Genomic DNA, 23,776 nt, shown 5'->3' on the forward strand with positions numbered 1-23,776 from the left:
CCTCCTTTTACAAATGTTGAATTTGTATACGTCCACACTAACGTGGCATGCAAAATTCACGGTGTTTGAGGTGTTGGTGAATTTAAATAATATTGTTTGAGGAATCAATATTTTTTTAAAAATTCAAAAGTTTTTGACCAAATATTTGATCAAAGACAGATCAACTATTAATTTTATTCGTCATAAAGTAAAGTTGACGAGATAGTAAAATTAATGAATAAAATCTCCTCTTCGATTTTGTATACACAAAATTCATGGAGATTTTAAGGAGTTGATCTTGACCAAATATTTTTGTGATTCTTAGGATTGAAAATGTTTGTCAATCCCTAGTAGTCATACTATAGAAAAGACTTAGTAGTCCCAATTGTAATGATTGGAAATAGGACTTGGACATTAAGGTAGACTGTCTTCTTAGAACTAAGAACAATATAGGTGTATTTAATTCATTAGTTGAAACATGTTTAGTGGTGTTATCTACCAGAACCTGGAGTGTAGATACAGATGCCATCAATTATGTCCGCAATTCATTACAGGGTTCCAGGAAACCCGACAACTAAATGAAAATTAAAACACCGCCCACATGAGCACTACTGTAAAAATGGTAGCTGTTGCAGTGGGAGATGTTTATCTTTTGATAAGAATAAAACATGGATTTTTGAGTAATTGTCTTTAAGCACCAAGTTTAGAAAGAACTAGTTTTCAGTTTCTAAACTATTCAAAGAACTTGATATTCTGCCTCTTTTAATAACAAAGTTGTTATTAAGAAAAAGAGGGAAGTTATCTGTTCTGGTACGTTGGTTGGCAATTTATAAATCTAATAACTCTCACGATGCAACAAATGGAAATTAGTAACACATCTTCTAATTTTAAGAGAAAGCAACCTTCGGAAATGAACCATTAATATCTTTGGCATCTAAGGCTAGGTTATATTAACTTGAGTAGGATTCATTGGTAGCTGATGAACTTTTGGGTTCATTAGTAGTGGAAATCTTTCCAACCTGCGAGTCTTACTTGAAAGGAAAAATAACCAAGAAGCTTTTAAGTCTAAGGGGTATGGAGTCAAAGATATGTTGAAATTGGTTCATTCTGATTTGTGTGATCCTATGACTATCCAGACAAGAGGTAGTATTGAATATTTCATCTATTTTATAGAAAACTATTCAAGATACAAATAAATTTACTTAATGTACTGCAAGACTAAGTACTTTGATTAGTTCAAATAGTACAAGGCTGATGCAGAGAAATGTTAAAGTAAAAGTCACTATGGTAAGATCGTAGTGGCAAGTACCTCTTGGGAGAATTTAGGAGTCACTTATCAGAAGTAGGGATTCAATCCCAACTAACTGCACCTGGTACACCCCAACAGAATGGTGTAGAAAAAGGAAGGTATAGGACTCTTATGGAAATAAGTAGATTGATGAGTTATTTAGAATATTACCAAAATCATTTTTAGGATGTACTCTGGAAACGAAAGTGAATATAGTACCTTCCAAAGTCAGAACTCTCTACTCATATAGAATTGTTGAATAGGCGTAAGCCTATTTCGAAACATATTTGGATTCGGGTAGTCCAGCACATATGCAGAAGAGAGACAATGATAAGATTGGACAGGAATTCACTTGTTTGTGGGTTATCCTAGAGAAATGAAAGTAGGTTTATAGTCTTAAAAATCAGAAGGTCATTGTTAGCATCAATGACCGATTTTTAGAAAAGGACTATGTAATAAACCATGTGCCCATAAGAAAATTTGTTCTTAAGGAAATAATAAAAGACATGTCTAATCTAGTACCAACTATACAAGATGAGATACCACAAGGAAACTGCAACACGTATCACAAATGATACACAATTACAGAAAGTGCCTCATCGTAGTGGGAGGGTTGTTAGGCAACCTAAAAAGATTCATGTTTTGGGAGAGTTTTTGGACTCGATCCCTGAGGACATAAACCTGATCTCCAGACATATAACGAAGCACTCCAAGATAAAGATGCAACATCTTGGCAAAGAGTAATGAATAACGGAATTAGAATATATGTATTCTAATAAAATCTGGAAGCTTGTAGGACCACCAAATGGTGTAAAAGCCTTTGGGTGTAAAAAAGGTCTATAATAGGAAAAGAGAGATAGACAGGAAGGTAGAAACTTTCAAAGCAAGGCTTGATGAAAAAGGAAACTTTTTCACTAGTAGCCATGCTTAAGTCTATTCGGATTCTTTTATCTATTTGGCAAGTGGATGTCAAGACAGCATTCCTTAATGGAAGTCTTGAAGAAAGCATCCATATAAAGCAACCAGAAGGGTTCATTGCAAAAGGCTAAGAGCATCTTGTGTGCAAGCTCAATCATTCTATGGACTGAGGCAAAGCTTCAAGGTCTTGGAACATCCAGTTTATCAAAGTAATCCAAACCTATGGATTTATTGAGTAAACGGATAAGTCTTGTGTATACAAAAGGTGTGATGGAAACGTGGTGGTATTTCTTGTACTATACGTAGATAACATTTTTGATAGTTGGAAACAATATCAAAATGTTGTCAGAAGTAAGGGTATGGTTGTCCAAATAATTCGATATAAAGGACTTGGGAGAATGTATATATTTTTGAGATCAAAGTAATAAGGGATTGCAAGGAAAAAAATATATTTTACTTATCCCAAGCTTGATACATCGGAAAAATCCTTGCTCGTTTTAAGCATGCAAAACTCCTAGAAAGGTTTTTTACTTTTTAAGTATGGAGTGTCTTTATCTAAAGAGATGTCTCCGATGACATCAAAGGAGATTGAGGACATGTAGGCAGTTCTTTATGCTTCGGCAGTTAGACAACCTAATGTATGCTATGCACGAGATCAGAAATCTGTTTTGCCAAGGGCATAGTTAGCAGATATCAAAGTAACCCTAGACAAGGACATTGGACTGCAGTAAAGCATATATTAAAGTACCTTAAAGGAACTAGAGATTATATGCTAGCTTACAAGGCAGTTAATTTGGTCCCTGTGGGTTGCATGGATTTTGACTTCCAATCGGATAGGGACAATAATAAGTCAACCTCGGGGTTTTGTGTTTACTTTAGGAGGTAAAGTCATAACTATGGAAGAGTGATAAGCATAGGTGTTTTTCTGGACTCCACCATAGAAGCTTAATATATGGCAAGCCTCTGAGGTAGTCATAGAAGCTGAATGACTCAATAACCTCAAGATAGACTTAGATATGATTTCTGGTTTGTCCAAAGATTATTACAATTTATTGTAATAACATTGGTGCAGTAGCAAACTTGAAGAAACCATAAGTCTATAAGGCAAGAAAACACAATAGAGCGCAAGTACCACCCAATACGAGAAATCTTATAAACGAGGAGAAGTTGTTGCCGCCTAGATTACATCAAATGATAACCTAAGGTCCTTAAGGCAAGAGCTTTTTGAAAGGCATGGGAATCAGATGTATGGCAGCAGATATGACAGCTTAGTCTTTTAGTATAAGTGGGAGATTGTTAGAGTATATACTAAAAGCCTAGCTTTTGGTATAAACATTTATCTAGAAATAAGAATCACATTGGTCAAATGTCTACATTTATGATAAATGTAGTTGTTCAATTAATTTATATTGTAGATAACATGGTGTGTGGTGTCACACACAGAGGATCATGTTATCAGTACCTTATAAATTATAAACAGTAGCTCATGACCAAAATGGAAAGGAACAAACCATTGGAAGGTCGTAGTGTAATTAGGTATTAGTTTATCTTAACTATATAATTACTCTAGTACACTTAGAGTGTATTGAGTAGGACCATTAGAGGTCATTTCTTTTATACTGACTTTATAAAGAAACAAAGACCTCAGTTATTATGGAAGTGTGTGCTCTTAATCCTAATATAATAACAAGCACATATATTTGATATTTATTTCTTTAATTTATCAATGGGTGAGATTTAGTTCGATGAATCAATAAACCCGATAAGTTGGGAAATGATATCACTTATAGTGTGTGTTGTTGATTATAGAAGGAAACTGTGTCCTAGTGATCTAGGTTGAGAATGTCCTCAAGAGGAGCTCATAAGGATTGTCATGTTAAACCCTGCAGGTGGACTTAGTCCGACATGACGATGAAGTTGAGTGGTACTACTCTTGGAGCTAGATATTAATTAAGTGAGTTGTCAGTAACTTACTTAATTAGTGGACATTTGTTATCTTAAACACAGGGAGACTAACACACTCATAATAAGAAGGAGCCCAATATGTAATTTGGGATTGGTGCGGTAGTTCAATAATAGTTCTCTAGTGGAATGAATTATTATTGATAAAATTAAGTTGTGTGTTCGGGGCGAGCACGGGATGCTTAATTTTATCGGGAGACCAAAACCAATTCCTCCTCTCGGTCCCTATCGTAGCCTCTAGTATATAGAGATTTATACCCACCGCATACTCACCTTCTTACCCATCCAATGGGGCCGGCCAAGCTAGCTTGGAACCCAAGCTAGGGCCGGCCAAGACCAAGTGGATGAGCCATGTAGGTGGCCGGCCAAAGGTTGGGTCCCAAGCTTAGGTGGTCGACCACTAAAATATTAAAAAGAATTTTTATTAAAATTATTTCTTATGTGGATATCATGGTTTAAAAATTAAAAATATCCTTTTATAGCTTTCTACAAAAGATTAAGAGAAGAGATTAATCTCTTTCCTTATTTGTAGATTAAAAGGATGGTTTTAATTTTTGGTTAAAACTTTTCTTATTTGTAAATCATCTACATGTTTAAAAGAGAGTTTAAAATTTGAAATCTTTCCTTATTTGTTGATTAAAAGGTGGATTTTAAATTTTAAAAAAACTTTCCTTTTTAATCATGTTCATGATTTAAAAGAAAGTTTAAAAATTAAATATTCTCTTTTATAAGTTTCTACAAGAGATTAAGAAAAGATTTGATATCTTTCCTTATTTGTAGATTAAAAGAGATTTTAATTTTTAGAGATAACTTTCTTTTTATCCATATGTTTAAAAGAAAGATTTTAATTTATTAAATTTCCTTTTTATAAACCAATCATGAAGGGATTAAATTATTGGAGAAATTTTATAAATTTTTGGAAACAAATTAGGAAGTTTTAATTCTTGTTTTAATTAAAACTTTCCTTGATTTGGGGCTTGAGGTGGCCGGCCATTGTATTTGAAAAAGAAAATTATTTTTAATTAAATAATTTTTCCTTTTCAATGGAAAAAGAATTAAGGAAATTTTTATTAAAATTTTCTTATTTGCCAAGACCAAGGATTATAAAAGAGGGGGTAGAGAAGGCTTAATGGTTAATGATCTCTATTCTTTTCTTTCCTCTCCTCTTTGGTTTTGGTGGCCGGCCCTATTTCTCTCCTCTCCTCTTGTTGGCCGAAACTTATCTCTTGGTGGAGCTTTTGTTTGTGGCCGGATCAAGGAAGGAGAAGAAGAAGAGAAAGCAAGCCTCGTTTCTAGTATCCCTTGGAGCATGGTGGTGGTGGCCGAACCTCTTCATCCTAGAAGAAGTTTTGATGGCCGAAACTTGCAAGGAAGAAGAAGGTGCTTGGTGGTTCTCATCTCGGAAGATCGTTGCCCACACAACGTCCGAGGTTAGAAGAGGAATACGGTAGAAGATCAAGAGGTTTTTCTAAAAGGTATAACTAGTATTTTTCTTTCCGCATCATACTAGTTATTTTTGGAAATAATATTAAATACAAGAGGCATACGATTCTAGTATTTCAAATTTATTTTCGATATAGTGTTCTTTTGTTTTTCTTTTCCTTGTGATTTGATTGTTCTTTTTGGTTGACCTAAAGTTATTTTAGGAAATTAAATATTAGCTTTCCATAAAAGGTTTTGTCTAGTCGGTGGTGGTTGTTCCCATATCCAAGAAGGTCATGTGCCTCGCCACGTCAGTAGTGGGAACCAATTATGGAAATTAATATTTAATGGAATTAATAACTTAGGTGATTTGGATCAAACGTGTTAAGTTCCGCAGGAGATCCAAGTCTAAACCTAAAAGAACAAATAGATTAAGTTTTGGATCAAACGTGTTAAGTTCCGCAGGCGATCCAAAATTTAATTTAAAAGAACACATGGTAGCTAGGAAAAGGTTCAGACCTTTGTACAAAATTTTTGTACAGTGGAACCTCTAGGTTTTCTGAGTAGCAACCAACAGCCAAGTATCTTGTCAATCCCTTTGACCTACTTGGACTTTTCTCCTCGTGCCAAGTATCCGGTCAATCCCTTTGACCTACTTGGTCTTTCCAACACCAGATGTCCGATCAGCCTTGATCCATCTGGATTTCCTCGTGTCTGACTTCACTCACCAGGACTTTCCTAATTGCCTAGCTTCACTCACCAGGACTTCCTTCTGCCTAGCTTCACTCTCTAGGACTTTCCCAATTGCCTGGCTTCACTCACCAGGACTTCCTTCTGCCTAGCTTCACTCACTAGGTCTTTCACCTAGCTTTACTCACCAGGATTTTCTTCTGCCTACCTTCACTCACTAGGTCTTTCACCTGGCTTCACTCACCAAGATTTTCAACTGCCTAGCTTCACTCACCAGGACTTTCCGTTGCCTAACTTCCCAGTTAGGACTTTCCATCTGCTGGCTTCACTCACCAGGACTTTCACCTAGCTTCACTCACTAAGATTTTCAGTCAAGTATCCAATCAACTTGACCTACTTGACTCTCCTTCACAATCTCCCCACATGAACAATTGCACCTGCAATCTTCATGTGTTGTCTACATGTATTGTCAAACATTGAAACTCAAACATCATGACTCGAGCTTGACTCAATTCAAGCTCAGTCAACCCGGTCAACCTTGACCTGGGGAATATTGCACCAACAGCTATGTCTACCCGAAGTATGCGAAAGCTATCCAGAACAAGCAATCGTGTTTGTGCAGACTGAACCTCGAGACGAGTAAGTCGGTCCTCGATCGATAAGGAGGTAGACGGCTGTGTCGAGGTCGAAGGCCCTGCCGAAGTGTAGGGTTGTGTCGAGGGTCCTGCCGAAGTGGAGGGTTGTCCACCAAACTCCTCGAATGGAAACTCTAACAAGTCCTCTCCCTCGGTTGGAGCGAAGAAGGCAATAAACTTGTCGTCGGCCTCAGGCTCTATCGGAGCAGCGGCTGGTTGTGGCCTACCCCTCCAAGCTAGGATCCCCTCAGCGGTGACGTCTATGTGGGCTAATCTAAGATGACGCTACCCTAACTCGGCATAAGGCCTAAGAGGGACAACTTTCCCCTGAGTCGTATCAATCCTAAGGGTCGAGAAGATAAATGTCAAAATGTGGCAATAGGGCATGTGGATCTCAAGGGATGTGACTAAACTAGATGCATGAATAATGTTATGGAATATATGTAATGCTATATCTATGTCTAGGCGCTGGCATAATGCATACAAAAGGAAGGAATGTGAGGGTCGCATCTTCGGGATGTCCCGAGATGTGATCGGCAAAATACATGCTGTCAGGACTCTATACATGATGTACTCCTGAACCCTAAGAGAGAGTGACCTGAACTCAGTCAGTACCTTTGGTCTCTCCTCCCCAAAAAAATACATGTAGATGATATCTAATGTAATGTGGGAATAGGGATCACCAAATGGTAAATCCCTATTAGGGTAACACAGAAATGGACATGCAGATGATCTAAGCTCTAGACTAGTGCAAATCAAGGAAGAGGTGAACTGAATATCCTGTCCACCAACTCTGGTGGAATAGGTCAGATCATCAACCTTCTTGAGGTTGTGATAGAACTGAGTGCATAAATTCTGATTTATAGCATGACTGCAGTAAACCAGTTTACTATGTTGGTGGTGCTCTATCATCTGGACTGCATGCTGACAATACCTAGCAAAAAATGACCTACTTAAGTACCTAGGCTTAATAAGGGTAAATGTATATCTGTTGAACTTTGTCCTATGTCGCTCTGAGGGGAACCTAGGAACAGCGGACGGGGCACTAGTAGGAGCACAAATAACATTTCAACGTTTCCTATTTGATTTAGACAACATATATTTGATTCAAGCAATACATATAGCAAAAGAAAACATAAGAACATATACAAACACTAGATGTGATAGGATTTATACCTAGGAGGCATTCTGAGATATTAATGGGTTTGTGGGAGGAAATCTAGGGTTGAAGGCGCCTTGGATCGGAGCTGTTCGGCGAGAAAATAAATTGCAATGAATTGTCTGTTCGCTGATATTTCTACATTGAGGGTGCTTTCAAGCCCTTTTGAAGGCACCTTCAATGCCTCTTTAGGGCGCCTCGGATTTGCCTGAGATGTTTTGGTTGTTTTCGGCGGGAGCTTTCCCGTCGACTTTAGAGGGCGCCTCCGCATAGCAAAGGCGCCTTTGTTGGGCACCTTTGAGCATTTTTTTTTTTTTTTTTGAAAGAATTTTTTAAATAAGTTTTTAAAATATTTTTAAATAATTTTTTTTTAAAAAAAAACAAGATTCTTAAAACAGTTTTAAAAAGATTTTTAAATAAGTTTTTTTAAAGGAATTTAAATAAGTTTTTTTTAAAAAAAAATTAAAATAGTTTTTAAAAGATTTTTAAAACATTTTTTTAAAAGAATTTTAAATAAAGTTTTAAAAAAAAGATTTTAAAATAGTTTTTAAAATATTTTTAAATAAGTTTTTAAAATATTTTTAAATAAATTTTTTAAAGAATTTTAAATAAATTCTTTAATGATTTTTAAATAAGTTTTTTTAAGATTTTTAAATAAGTTTTTTTAAAAATATTTTTAAATAAGTTTTTAAAAGATTTTTAAACCAGTTTGTAAAAGATTTTTTAAAACAGTTTTATAAAAGAATTTTAAATAATCTTTTTAAAGAATTTTAAATAAGTTTTTTTAAAAAAAATTTTAAATAAATTTTTAAAAGATTTTAAAATAAGTTTTTATTAAAAAAAATTAAATAAATTTTTAAAAGATTTTTAAAACAGTTTTTAAAATATTTTTTAAAATAGTATTTTAATAGAAATTTAAATAAGTTTTTAAAATAAATTTTTAAAAGATTTTTAAAGCAGTTTTAAAAGATTTTTAAAACTATTTTTTAAAATATTTTTAAAATAGTTTTTTAAAAAGAATTTTAAATACGTTTTTAAAAGATTTTTAAATAAGTTTTTAAAATATTTTTAAATAAGTTTTTAATTAAATAAGTTTTTCAAAAAAAAGATTTTTAAATAAATTTTTTTAAGATATTTAAAAATAAATAAATAATTTTTTAAAAAAAGATTTTTAAATAAGTTTTTAAAAGATTTTTAAATAAGTTTTTTTAAAAAAATTAAATAATTTTTTAAAAATATTTTTAAATAAGTTTTTTAAAAGGTTTTAAATAATTTTTTAATAGATTTTTAAATAAGTTTTTTTTAAAAAAAAAAAGAATTTCTAAATAAGTTTTAAAAAGAATGTTTGAATATGTTTTTAAAAAGAATTTTTAAATAAGTTTTAAAAAGAATTTTTAAATAAGTTTTTAAAAGATTTTTAAATAAGTTTTTAAAAGATTTTTAAAACATTTTTTTAAAAGAATTTTAAATAAGGTTTTTTTTTTTAAAAAAAAGAATTTTTAAATAAGTTTTAAAAAGAATTTTTGAATAAGTTTATTTAAAAAAAATAAATAAGTTTTAAAAAGAATTTTTGAATAAGTTTTTTTAAAAGAATTTTTAAATAAATTTTTTAAAAAGAATTTTAAAATAAGTTTTAAAAAGAATTTTTAAATAAGTTTTAAAAAGAATGTTATTGGGTTTATTTATTTGATTAAGTTAGTGTAATTATTTAATTAATTAAACTGATTTATAAATTTAAGTTAATTTAGATTAAGTTTAACTTAGATCCATCTCACCCGATTGTAAGTTATCAATCAGGTAATCTTAAGTAGTTTTGTGAGGTGATTATTTTAACTTTAGATCATTTCTAAGGATTAATTTACATTTGAGTTAAACTTAGGTTTTTCAATTTGTTAATTAAATACACATATCTAAGATTGGTTCCTAGGTTGTGGTGAGGCACTAGGCTTTCTTGGGTATGAGATTATCCACCCTTCCCTAAACAGAACCGCTCAAAGAAATTATATATTTAACTTTCTTTTTTAAACCCGTAGGTTTAACAAACAAGTGTAAATTACGCCTAAGTCCTTAAAATATCCTAGTCTAAACATGCATATTATAAGGAAAGTAAATAAACAATCATCAATCAATTTATCTATTAATTAAGATAGATTTTCTATTATCTCCCCCTGGATCATAGCCTCGATATGGTCTATCAAGGTAATGTACTTGATCCCTGAGGACCCAATATTGACCAAGTCTAACTTGATTAACCAAGTTGGACTTAGGTACCCATGCTTAGACTATTTATTATTTGATCTATTAATAAGTGATAAATATGACCGATATTTCTTTTTAGCTTTGAATCCTAGTCCGGATCGATTGTAAACGGCTTTATGTTATCCAAGAATCAAGTCAAGATTCTTTGAGCCCAGTGTAAACCATTCCAATGTAGTCTTCAAATCCTTGACTTGACTTTTTAGTCTGGAATTCTCTTCCTCAAGTTTTTGGACTTGAGTTGAGGTTCCAGTCTGAACTGGATCAACCAAGGATTCAGTATTAGTCGCTTCTTTAAAGGAGGTTACTTCCTTTAGAAGCGACTTGATCCGAATATTAGACTTAGCTAATTACGCATTAAGTAATTAAATAAATTGTATAACCGACTTGCACTTATAGAGGGGTTTGACCCTTCGGAAACGGATACAGATCTGTGGCTTCTCTCGGACTCAGCTTCCGACTCATCTTCGCTTCCGGATTCGTTGATGTAGTCTCGGGCCGATAATGCAAGAAAACTCGTCTGTTCAAGTTCTTCGTTGTCGGACTCTTCCGAGGATGACTCATCCCAGGTCGCCTTCAGGGCCTTCTTCTTCTTTGGTTTCTTCAGATCCTTCTGGTTCGGGCAGTTCGCCTTGATGTGTCCCTTCTGATTGCATCCGTAGCACGTCACCTCGAACTTTACCTTTGGTTGGGCTTCCTTGGACTGAATGACCTTTTTAACATCCTTTTTATTGAAGCCCTTCTTCTTCTTGTAGAGCTTTTTCACCAGGTTGACGAGCTCAGTCATGAGTTTGTCATCATCGTCGTCTGAATCTAGTTCTTCTTCTGAATCTGGTTCGGTTCTGCACTTCGATTTTGACTCGCGTGCTCTTCCTGTACCTGCAACCAAAGCTAAACCTTTCTCGGCCAGACGTGAGTTAACCTGCTCATGTAATTCAAACTCTGCAAACAGTTCATCTAATTTAATGGAAGAAAAATCCTTGGATACCTTGTAAGCATCTACCATGGATGCCCACAAGGTATTCCTCGGAAAGGCGTTTAGGGAATTCGTGATGATATCTCTGTTATCTACCTTTTGTCCGATTGCATGAAGCCCATTGAGTAGATCTTGTATACGGGCATGGAGTTGGATAGCCGTTTCACCTTTCTCCAATTTAATATTATATAATTTATTGAATATTAAGTTCGTTTTACTTAACTTGGTGTCGGACATTCCTTCATGAAGCTCGATCAGCTTCTCCCACAACTCCTTAGCACTGGTGAAGGGGCCGACGATATTCAGTTCCTCCTTCGATAGGCCACACTGGAGGGTGCAGGTCGCCTTGGCGTTTGCTTCCACCTTTTTTGTGTCGTGTCCCAGTCTTCGCACGGTAGTGGCTTGCCGGTGCTGTCAGTTGGTAGTTGGAGCCCGGTTTTGACGATCATCCAGACTTCAAAATGAGTCTGGAGATATGCCTCTATCCGGCTCTTCCAGTACCCGAAATCATCTCCGGTGAAGAGCGGGGGTCGGGCTGTACTGTAGTCTTCTTGAAGGGTCATTTTAGATCTAGCACACAAAGGAAAGAGAAAAAAATATGTTCCAATACTTGGTCTTGGATTACCAGTGCGGGATGTATAATAAAAGAAAAGCGAACTCGAGTGGCGTTGCAACAACTTCGAGCAAAAATTGATTCGAACGAAAAAATAGATTGGAATGTAGCAACTGTAATAATTCCAATCGACTCCGAAAAATTGAAAAGACACCACAAAAAATTGCTTGATTGGTGATTGCACCAATTCGAAGCTACCCCGCTCTGATACCAATTGTTGGATTGAGAAGTGCTAGAGGGGATGAATAGCGCTCGTGGATTTCACTCATTTCGGATTCGAAAGACAACGAGTAACGCGGCGAAAAAATAAATGCAATACAAAAAGACACAATGAGTTACTTGGTTAGGAGCCTAGGGTGACTCCTACTCCAAGGCTCATGATCGTTGATCGCTTTCGGTTGGCAACAACTATAATATCGCAAATTTGGTACAATAAAGGATTACAATTAAGTACACAATTAATAGTAATAAATTATATCGACGACAAGAAAATTGACGAAATCGAAGTGTCGTGTCGTCGGGAACTTGCTGTAGCTTTGTCGGAACTTCTCGTCAGCGGCTGGATGCAGAAAGGTTACTTGTGAATCGATGATCTGAAGTGTTGCTCGAGAGGTTCTTAAATAACCTGCTTAAGGCGCCTCAAAGCCCTTCTAAGGAGCCTCATATCAGCCGAGTCGGCTGCGTGGATAAACGCTGAATTCTTCGTCTTTGATCCACTTGAAGGTGCCTTCATGCTAGTCCAAGGCGCCTCCAAGCAGTGTCCAAGGTGCCTCCAGCCACATCCGAGGTGCCTCCAACTCTGCCGCGCACAAGCTCTACTCCTTTGCACCCGAGGCGCCTCAAGCTCCATGAGGGTGCCTCGGGTATTGTTCATCCAACGTAAAACTTTGTCTTTTGACCCTGCAAAATATGTTAGACCACAAAAACACAACATATCTGTTGGTTGCTACTCGGAAAGCCTAGAGGTTCCACTGTACAAAATTTTGTACAAAGGTCTGAACCTTTTCCTAGCTACCATGTGTTCTTTTAAATTAAATTTTGGATCGCCTGCGGAACTTAACACGTTTGATCCAAAACTTAATCTATTTGTTTTTTTAGGTTTTGACTAGGATCTCCTGCGGAACTTAACACGTTCGACCCAAATCACCTTAAGTTATTAATTCCATTAAATATTAATTTCCATAATCGGTTCCCAGTACTGACGTGACGAGGCACATGACCTTCTTGGATATGGGAGCAACCACCACCGACTAGACAAAACCTTTTATAGAAATCTAATATTTAATTTCCTAAAATAACTTTAGGTTAACCGAAGAGAACAATCAAAACACAAGGAAAAGAAAAAATAAAAGAACACAACATCGAAAAACATATTCGAAATTCTAGAACGTAAGCCTCTTGTATTTGGTATTATTTCCAAAAATAACTAATATGATGCGGAAAGAAAAATTACTAGTTATACCTTTTAGAAAGACCTTTTGATCTTCTACCGTATTCCTCTTCTAACCTCGGACGTTGTGTGGGCAACGATCTTCCGAGATGAGAAACCACCAACCACCTTCTTCTCCTCCTAGCTAGGTTCGGCCACAAAAGAAAAAGCTTCACCAAGGAAGAAAATCAAAACACTAACCAAGCTCCAAGAGATGCTCGCTTCCTCTCCTTCTTCTTCTTCTTCTCCAAGTAGTATCTGGCCACCACAAGAGCTCCAAGGAAAGAGAGGGGTTCGGCCACCACAAGAAGAAGAGAGGGAAAGGATGGCCGGCCACACCAAGGAACAAAAGAGGGAGAGAAAATAATAGAGGTTGTATCTCATGAAGGCACCCCTATCCCTTCTTTTATATTCCTTGGCCTAGGCAAATTAGGAAATTTAATTACAATAAAATTTCCTTTATTCCCTTGACATGATTTAATTGAGAAAAATAAAATAATATTTCCCCAATTAATCTCTAATGGCCGGCCACATCAAGAGGAAATAAATTAGACAAGTTTTAATCAACAAATTAAAACTTCCTAATTTGTTTCCGGAAATTTTAAAAATAAAATTTCTCTTTAAAAATCTCTTCATGGTTGATAAAAGGAAATTTTTATAATTTTAATTTTATCAACATGTGGATAATTTTAAAGAGAAAATAAAATATCTCACAAATCTACAAATAAGGAAAGAGATTTAATCTCTTTCTTTAATCTTTTGCAGATCTTTTACAAGAGAGATATTTTAATTTTAATTCTCTTTAATAAATTATTTCTTCCACATAATAAAAATTAAAATTAAAATCCCTTTTTAATTTAATTTGGCCGGCCCCCACTAGCTTGGGTTCAAGCTAGGGCCGGCCACCCAATTTTATACCTAGGCCGGCCCTAGCTTGGTTCCCAAGCTAGCTTGGCCGGCCCCTTATTGGTGGGTATAGAAGGTGGGTATAGGTGGGTATAGAACTCTATAAATAAGAGGCTACGATAGGGATCGAGAGGAGGAATTGGTTTTGGTCTCCCGATAAATTTAAGCATCCCGTGTTCGCCCCGAACACACAACTTAATTTTATCAATAATAATTCATTCCACTAGAGAACTATTATTGAACTACCGCACCAATCCCAAATTACATTTTTGGGCTCCTTCTTATTATGAGCATGTTAGTCTCCCTGTGTTTAAGATATCGAATGTCCACTAATTAAGTGAGTTACTGACAACTCATTTAATTAATATCTAAGTCCAAGAGTAGTACCACTCAACCTTATCGTCATGTCGGACTAAGTCCACTTGCAGGGTTTAACATGACAATCCTTATGAGCTCCTCTTGGGGACATTATCAACCTAGTATCTCTAGGACACAGTTTCCTTCTATAATCAACAACACAAACTATAAGTGATATCATTTCCTAACTTATCGGGCTTATTGATTCATCGAACTAAATCTCACCCATTGATAAATTAAAGAAATAAATATCAAATATATATGCTTGTTATTATATTAGGATTAAGAGCGCACACTTCCATAATAACTGAGGTTTTTGTTCCTTTATTAAGTCAGTATAAAAGAAACGACCTCAAATGGTCCTACTCAATACACTCTAAGTGTACTAGTGTAATTATACAGTCAAGATAAACTGATACCTAATTACACTACGACCTTCTAATGATTTGTTCCTTTCCATTTTGGTCGTGAGCTACTGTTTATAATTTATAAGGTACTGATAACATTATCTTCTGCATGTGACACCACATGCTATGTTATCTACAATATAAATTAATTGAACAACTACAAACAAATGTAGATAATTTGACCAAATGTGATTCTTTATTCAAAATAAATGTTTACAAAAGCTTAGGCTTTCAGTATACACTCCAACTTTGATCCACTTGAAGATGCCTTCATGCTAGTCCAAGGCGCCTCCAAGCAGTGTCCAAGGTGCCTCCAGCCACGTCCGAGGTGCCTCCAACTCTGCCGCGCGCAAGCTCTACTCCTTTGCACCCGAGGCGCCTCAAGCTCCATGAGGGTGCCTCGGGTATTGTTCATCCAACGTAAAACTTTGTCTTTTGACCCTGCAAAATATGTTAGACCACAAAAACACAACATATCCTGCAAAACAAAGTTAGCACATTATAAATATAATAATTGAAGTACTTTGACAGTCTCTGGACTGTCCGATTCTGACTTCGGATTTCCGACTGGAAACCCTAGGTCAAACCGACGCCTACTGTTCTTCTTCCGAGGAACGCGTTCTCACCTACTCTACTCAGGAGAACATACCTGATGTTAGTGCGGTCCTCCAGACCGACTGGACTTTCCACCTAGGGTTACCACCCCCTAGGTTTTTCGCCACCTAGGATTACCACCCCCTAGGACCTAAGGTTATCCCCCCTCTAGGATTTCTCCATCACCTAGGGTTACCACCCCCTATGACCTAAGGTTACCGCCGCTTAGGGTTTTCCTCCACCTAGGGTTACCACTCCCTAGGACCTAAGGTTACCACCCCTTAGGATTTTTCACCTGCCTAACCACAGTTAGGACTTTCCTGAAAACTCATTTAAGCATGTTAGATAACAAGTAACCTTAACTTTGAATCCCTTTGACATAATCAAAACTAAGGTTCGATCGTCGGATGCTTTCCGCACCAACACAACCCACATAAATATCGGAAAGCATCGAGGGTGAATTGTTGTAAAGGAATACCAAAATACTGACTTATCTCAGATAAGAATGGAGGAATAGGAAAATGTAAACCTGCTACCAATTGGTCCTTGAAAAAGTAACATAGTTATCAGGAGGAAGATGAGGATAAGTATCAAGTTGCGGGACCTTGATACGATACTCCTTAGGGATTTCATAATAAGAATGAATGGAAGTTCAGTCGACGGTACCAAAGGATGAATGAGTCAGAGCAAACCAAGGAACCAGTGATTCCTCAGCCATGGCGAAAAACAAAAACACTTAAGAGATAAATGACTTACTAGGTTCTTAAGGAAAGGAGGTAGTAGAAGAAGGTAAGAGAAGATGAAGAAGCATTGGGTGTTAGAAAAAGTTGAGAAAGAGAATCACTAGGAAGTGAGTGGAGGAAGACGAAGGATAAGGAAATAAAAAAGACAGGGTTTTAGAACGATATAGCCAATAAGGATCATCGTTGAATTGAAATGGTTCGTGACAGGAGAGTCGTTAATTTGCTAGGGAGAATATGAGATAGGTCATTGATAAAAAAATATGTTAATGGTTGCTTCAAGAAATAGAAGAAAATGCTACGTGGTGCTCACCCATAAAGAGGCATTTATGATGGACAAGACAAACTAAATCATAGGTTGAGGCGTCATATCTTCGAGCGCCTCCAATATTCTCTTTCCGTTGAAAGACAATTACCGACAAAACAATTTTTGAAAAGTTGCTCGACTCTCAAGGCATAATTAAGATAAAAAAGAAAAGAGAATATAAAGTAATGAGTTAGACAAGTAAAGTAAATAAACGAAATCAAAACTCATGTCTAACCAGTCGACTATACCTCTTTCGACTAGACTTGAAGGGGAGGCTAGTGATATGGGTTATGATAGGTCGGCCTGTTGGATGATGCGAGGGTTAGGGTCGAGAGAAAAAGGAGAGGCCCATAGTGGGGTGAATATATGATTAATAGGGTAATGACAAACCAAATAAAAGGTTTTTTGTAAGTGCTCGACCGGGCAAAGCCCGACCGAGCTTAAAGGCACTTAGCCTTATAAAGCTTATAGTATATTACCGACCGAGTGAAAGCCGAGCGAGCATCAATGTTCTTATATGTGCTCGGCCGGACAAATCCTGACTGAGCTTAAAGGCACTTAGCCTTATAGAGCTTTTAGTATGTTATCGGTCGAGCGAAGGCCGAGCGAGCACTAATGTGCCTATATGCGCTTTGCCGGACAATGCCCGACCCAGCTTAAAGTCACTTAGCCTTATAGAGCTTTTAGTATATTACCGGTCTAGCGAAGGCCAAGCGAGTACCAATGTGCTTATATGCGCTCGGCCGGACAAAGCCTAACCGAGCTTAAAGGCAGTTAGCCTTATAGAACTTATTTTATATTATCGACTGAGCAAGCACTAATGCTCTTATATGCTCTCGATCGGACAAAGCCCAACCAAGCTTAAAGGCACTTAGCCTTATAGAGCTTTTAGTATATTACCGGTCGAGCGAAGACGATGCGAGCACCAATGTACTTATATGTGTTCGACCAGACAAAGTCCGACCAAACTTAAAGGCACTAAGCCTAGCTAATAGAACTTATATTATATTATCGACCGAGCGAGCACCAATGTACTTATATATGCTCGGCCGAATAAAGCTCGACCGAGCTTAAAGACACTTATCTTTATGCAGCCTTTAGTATATTACAGGCCAAATGAGAAGTTGAATCAGAAGTTAAAGTTGTTGTCGAACTTGCATTAATGGCAAGTCATCAAGACGATGAAAACAAAGCAAGCTCGTCCGAAATGAGCATCGAGAGCATCGATGAAGGGGGAGCGACATCAGAAGAAAGTAGCAGTTCAGGGGGAGTCACGGACAACGAGATTGACAAAGTAAGTTAGGTACTAACTCTTCCTCCCGATAAGTTGTTTGAATTTATTAAATTATTATCTAAAGATTGTTGTAAATTAGAAAAAGAAATTAAAGAGTTAAAATTAATTTTAGCAAAATCTTGTCCATTAGAAGAATTTGGTAAAATAAAATTAGAAAATGATATGTTGCAAAAAAAAATAAAGAACTTGAAAAATCATGCATGCTCATTTTATACAGGAATTAGAAAATTTAATGGTCTAAACTGGTATTTTAATTATCACAAAGGACAAATTAGAAAAATTTCTCAGAAATATATTCTAAAGAAATTTCTAATTAATCCAGTTGGAATGAACCTATATTGGATTCTAAAGACTTGTCTAAATTAAAGTCTAATGGGACTTAGGGCTTTTCAGAGAGTACATTAAATATTTTGATTTCCTTATGAGGCTTTGTCTAGAAAGTGGTTGTTGCTCCAATAACCAAGAAGACCTAGTGTATCGCCACAGCCTAGAAGCTGATTAATGAAATAAAATATTTAATTGACTAACTGATAAAACATTTAATTGGAAATAATATTTTAATAGTTACTTAAATATTTTACAGTATCCCTAATTTAGAAAATTTTCCTTCTTAGAAATTTTTTTCTAAAATTATTGCATTTTGTTAAGTGCTATCAAAATTATTTTCAATATTTTCAAAATCTTAATAATTTTTTTAAAATTGTTTGAAAATTAGAGTTTTATAAAAACTATTTGTTTAAAACAAAAAATTACCCTTAGATTTTTTTGATACTCCATTTTTTATGTGATCAAAGGGGGAGAAGGGAAGATTAAGTCTAGTAGAAGGTAGATTAAATTTTTAATTTTTGCACTTTAAATTGTAAATTTATTGCTTTTACTTTACGTTAGTGTACCCTAACTTAACTTGCGTTGCTCACATCAAAAAGGGAGAGATTGTTGGTACCCTAAGGTAGTTTTGATGTGATCAAACAAACTAAGTTAGGTCTTGTTATGTTTAATCCTGTGTCTAAGTGTGCAGGAACTTAGGAACACAGGATGTCGAGCAAAAGACACGACTAGTGAGAAGGATGGCATGGGAGAGAGCCGATGGACTCGGTGTGTCTGAGGGACGAGGTGCTGCGGAAGAGTACGCCGGCAGACAAGAAGGAGGCGCACAGCGTTTCCGAAGGGCGAGAAGCCGGAGTGGAAGCTTGCTCGAGGAGAAGGCCAGAAGTTGAGTTCGGGTGAGCCCTATTCTGGATGGCCGAAATCACCCAAGCGAGCGGAGCTAAAGCGGAAGGCTCTAACCAAGGTGAGTGAAACCAGAGCAGAATGCCCAGACTAAAAAGTTAATTGGATTGACTTTTCTGGTCTGGGCACTAAAAACCCTTCCGGGTGCCCGGAATCGAATTCTATCCGGATCACATTTGACCACGATCTGTTGCGAAGGGGATAAAATTTTATCCCTCTCCAGGCGCCCCAAGCAAGGTTATATAAGCAGTCTTGCTCCCAAAGCTAAACAACAACAAACATTTGAGAAACAACACTTGTAAGCCTTCAGTTTTCGTTTAGCTTCATCTTTTGAGCAATCATTTCTATAAAGAGGTTTCTTCGTCTGAAGGAGAATTTAGTGCGCTTTACTTCCTTAGATTAACAACATCCCTGGTTGTAACCAAGTAAAAATCTTCTGTGCCTCTGTCATTTTAATTTCTTTATTATTTCTTATGCAAGTGTTCTTTAATTAAGTTATTTGTCCGAGAAAGGTTCTTTTGTTTTGATTTGTGCAGGGACTATTCACCCCCCCTCTAGCCGGCCACCAGCGAACCTACATTCTCAATATATATACGATCAGTTTGAATGACCGACCGAGATATGCTTAACAGAAGGTATTCTCAATATATACATACAACAGGCTTGAACGACTAGCTGATATATGCTTGACATAAGCTCGGTGAATTTGGTGGAAAATATTCTCCAGAAGTTTCTTCAGTTATGGGAATATATTCCTGTTCATACTTCATTAGGAATATAAGTCATAAATGACAAAAGAGGTATATCTGGGGTACAAAAAAGATTTCTTAAAGGATTATTGCTTGAAGCCTAAAGGGTGACTTCATCTTCTAACAAATTGGGGACCACCTCATGACTACGGAGGTTATATAAGGTAGTATAAAAAAGGAGATCCTCTCCTTTGGCAAGGTACGCAAACTCTAGCATCCAAAACTCTGTTTCTAAGTACTTTCGTTACTATACTTCTTCTTCTTCTTCTTCCACCTTCAAGAGAGGAACTGACTTGAGCGTCGGAGGATCTAGCCAAGGATCCCCACCCCGGTCTTAGGTCGTTAACGTTTTGTTGGCTTGTCTCGTTATTCGTAGGATCGTTGAGGGGCTCTTTAGGATCTTCAAGAGTTCATCGCCTTTATAAGAACCACCGTTCACCGGAGTCAGCGCACCACCTCGCAGATTTCAGACAGGATCACACTTCTTGAAAGATGTACTCCACATCATCTGATCCCACGCACTCACGTAACGGCCTTGAGAAAGCTCTTCTATATAACTGATCTCCTATCATCATGAACCGTCCGACCCTCTTCTTCAACAAACGAGCTTCTTCCTGATCAGCTGTTGTGGTGCCCGATCGGATGAACTCGATCAACGACGTTCTCCAATCACAGAGGAATTCTATCCCCTCCATCCGATCAATATGCGCCACCAGTGAGACTTGCTCGATCAACTGACTCATCATGATCGGTGATAGTGAGCTGGCCAATTTAGCCAACTCATCCACGGTCTGGTTGTCCAATCGAGAAATTTTCTGAATAACCTGTAGGATCGAAAAGAATTTTAGATATCTCCACAATGACATGATATTATCCACTTTGAGCCTAGACCCTCATGGTTTTGCTCTTGGGCTCTCCCCAAAAGGCCTCATGCCAATGGAGATATCTTTTCTCTTATAAATTCATGATCTTTCCCATATGTTTCCAATATGGGACTATGTTTGCAACCTTGCAATCCCAACAATCCCCCCCCCCCTCAAACAAAGGACCATAGGCTTCCCACGTTCGATCTGTTGGTGCAATTTCCAGTAGGTCAAGGTTGACCTTGACCAAGCGTAAACCTTGGTCATGGTTTCGATGTTTGACAATACAGAAAGACATGTAGACATGGACAATGCAGGTGCAGTTGTCCATGCGGAGAGATACTGATCAGGGTCTGATCAGGTTGGATGAAGAAGAGTCAAGTAGGTCAAGGTTGACCAGATACTTGACTGGGAAGTCCTAACTGGGATGTTAGACAGTTCGGAAAGTCCTGGTGAGTGAAGCCAGATAGTTCGGAAAGTCCTGGTGAGTGAAGCCAGGCAGTTGGGAAATCCTGGTGAGTGAAGCCAGGTGAAAATCCTAGTGAGTGAAGCTAGGTGAAAGTGAAAGTCCTGGTGAGTGAAGCCAGGCAGTTGGAGAAAGTCCTGGTGAGTGAAGCTAGAAATGGGAAAGACTGGGTGAGTTAGGCATTGGGAAAGACCTGGTGAGTGAAGCCAGCAGGGAAAGACCTAGTGAGTGAAGCTAGGCTTTAGTAGTCGTGAGTGAAGTGCAGGAAATCCAGATGGGTCAAGGTTGACCTGACATCTGGTGAAAAGTCCAAGCAGGAGCTTGGCACGGAAAAGTCCAAGTATGGAGACTTGGCACGAGAAGACCAAGTATGGAGACTTGGCACGGAGAAGACCAAGTGGAGACTTGGCACGGAAAGCCCGGAGAGGGCCTTGTGAGCTCGCTCTCCTGACCGTGGTCGAGAGGGCTGTAGCTGCTCGACCGGACGGTCGGAGAGGGCTCGGTAGCTCGCTCTCCTGACTAGGTCAAGAGAGGGCTCGGTAGCTTCTCGTGACCATTTAGGGTTTAGGGTCGGAACTTTAAACCGGATCGGTCCGGTGACCGATCCGGATACCTCGAGTATCTCGACGGCCCGGTGACCGATCGATAACAAATGTAAGGGTTCTCAGAGTCATCCGATCGGTCCGAGACCGATCGAGGAGTTGAGCCAACTTTCTATGAGTGAACTGATCGGTCTGGGGACCGATCAGCAGGGAGTCTGATCGGTCTCCACGATCGATCAGAGACGCAACCACCTCTCTTACAGAGAGGTGGGATCGGTCCGGGGACCGATCAGACTGGGGCCTGATCGGTCCCCAGGACCGATCAGAGGTGCAGGCTTCAGCCTGATCGGTCCAGTCACAACGGCTGTCTTCTGTCTTCTGTTCTTCGCACTGCTGCAGGATGATGTATAAAAGAGGTCGAGGGCTTCTCTGGTTTCTCTTCTTCTTCCTACTCCTGACTATGATCGAGCTTTGCTGAGCTCTTAGCTTACCGAGCTTCGGGTGAGCTCCTTCTTGAAGCTTCGGGTGAGCTTTCCTCGACCGATCACCCGCTGTGAGTTTCCTAAGTTGCCGCTTCGGATTCCAATCGACAAGAACAGTAGGCAAGCTTTGTTTTGTACATTCATATTGTCTTCTGTTTTGTGCTGTATTTTGTACACCTTTCTTGCTGTTGCAAGAAGTTTCTCCACCCAGAAGGAGTGTTCTTATTAGCCGGTTTTCCGGGGACTCATCCACCGACGGATTGATAGGCTTCGTCCACCTTACGGACACGCCGAGGAGTAGGAGTTTCATCTCCGAACCTCGTTACGTCGACGAGTTTGAGGTTTGCTATTCTCCGTTGTCGTTTCTATTGTTTATTTTCGCTGCTGATTTGTAGAAAGAAACGTAAGATTTGGGTCGGCTATTCACACCCCTCTCTAGCCGCCACCATTGATCCTAACAAGTGGTATCAGAGCGAGGTCGCCTCGGTGGATCAACACCCGGGGGAGCACGAGCTAGAGAATGGAGTTATTTGGAGAAGACGTCACAATTCCACCTTTCTACGATCACGACGACTTCGCGTTTTGGAAGGTAAGAATGAAGTATTTTCTTATGACTAACCTTGAAAATTGGAGTTGTGTTCAGTTAGGTTTCAAGCCTCCGATGGACAAGAAAGGAGAAACCCTAGAGAAGAAGGAGTGGACCAAGGAACAAGTCCACCAATCCCTAGTCAACGATGAGGTATTGAAAATTTTTGAATTTTCTTTACTTAATGATGTTTTGTGTAGGATAGGTGGATATAACGATGCCAAGGAGTTGTGGAACAACTTGGCAAAGTTCCATGAGGAGAACTCCACTTCAAGTCATGAAGAGGAGTCAAGTGAGCCAAGTAGCTCACTTCATGGAGGAATGGATTTAGAAGTTGAGGGCCACTCAACATCTAAAGAAGAAGAGGAGGAGAGTTCTTCTTCAAGTTCGGAGCAAGAAGAAGAAGCTTCTACCTCCGGAAGGGATGAAGGAGAGAGCGTTCACCCATCCTCAACTCTAGGTAACTCAAGCCATTTAGTTTCTAGCAAATTACACATAATGTGCTTTGAGTGTAGGGAATTTGGACATTACCGTTAGAGTGTATACTAAAAGCCTAGCTTTTGGTATAAACATTTATCTAGAAATAAGAATCACATTGGTCAAATGTCTACATTTGTGATAAATGTAGTTGTTCAATTAATTTATATTGTAGATAACATGGTGTGTGGTGTCACACACAGAGGATCATGTTATCAGTACCTTATAAATTATAAACAGTAGCTCACGACCAAAATGGAAAGGAACAAACCATTAGAAGGTCGTAGTGTAATTAGGTATCAGTTTATCTTGACTGTATAATTACACTAGTACACTTAGAGTGTATTGAGTAGGACCATTTGAGGTCGTTTCTTTTATACTGATTTTATAAAGAAACAAAGACCTCGGTTATTATGGAAGTGTGTGCTCTTAATCCTAATATAATAACA

Source organism: Zingiber officinale, chromosome 6A (assembly GCF_018446385.1).
Source record: "Zingiber officinale cultivar Zhangliang chromosome 6A, Zo_v1.1, whole genome shotgun sequence".
NCBI classification, from domain to species: Eukaryota; Viridiplantae; Streptophyta; class Magnoliopsida; order Zingiberales; family Zingiberaceae; genus Zingiber; species Zingiber officinale.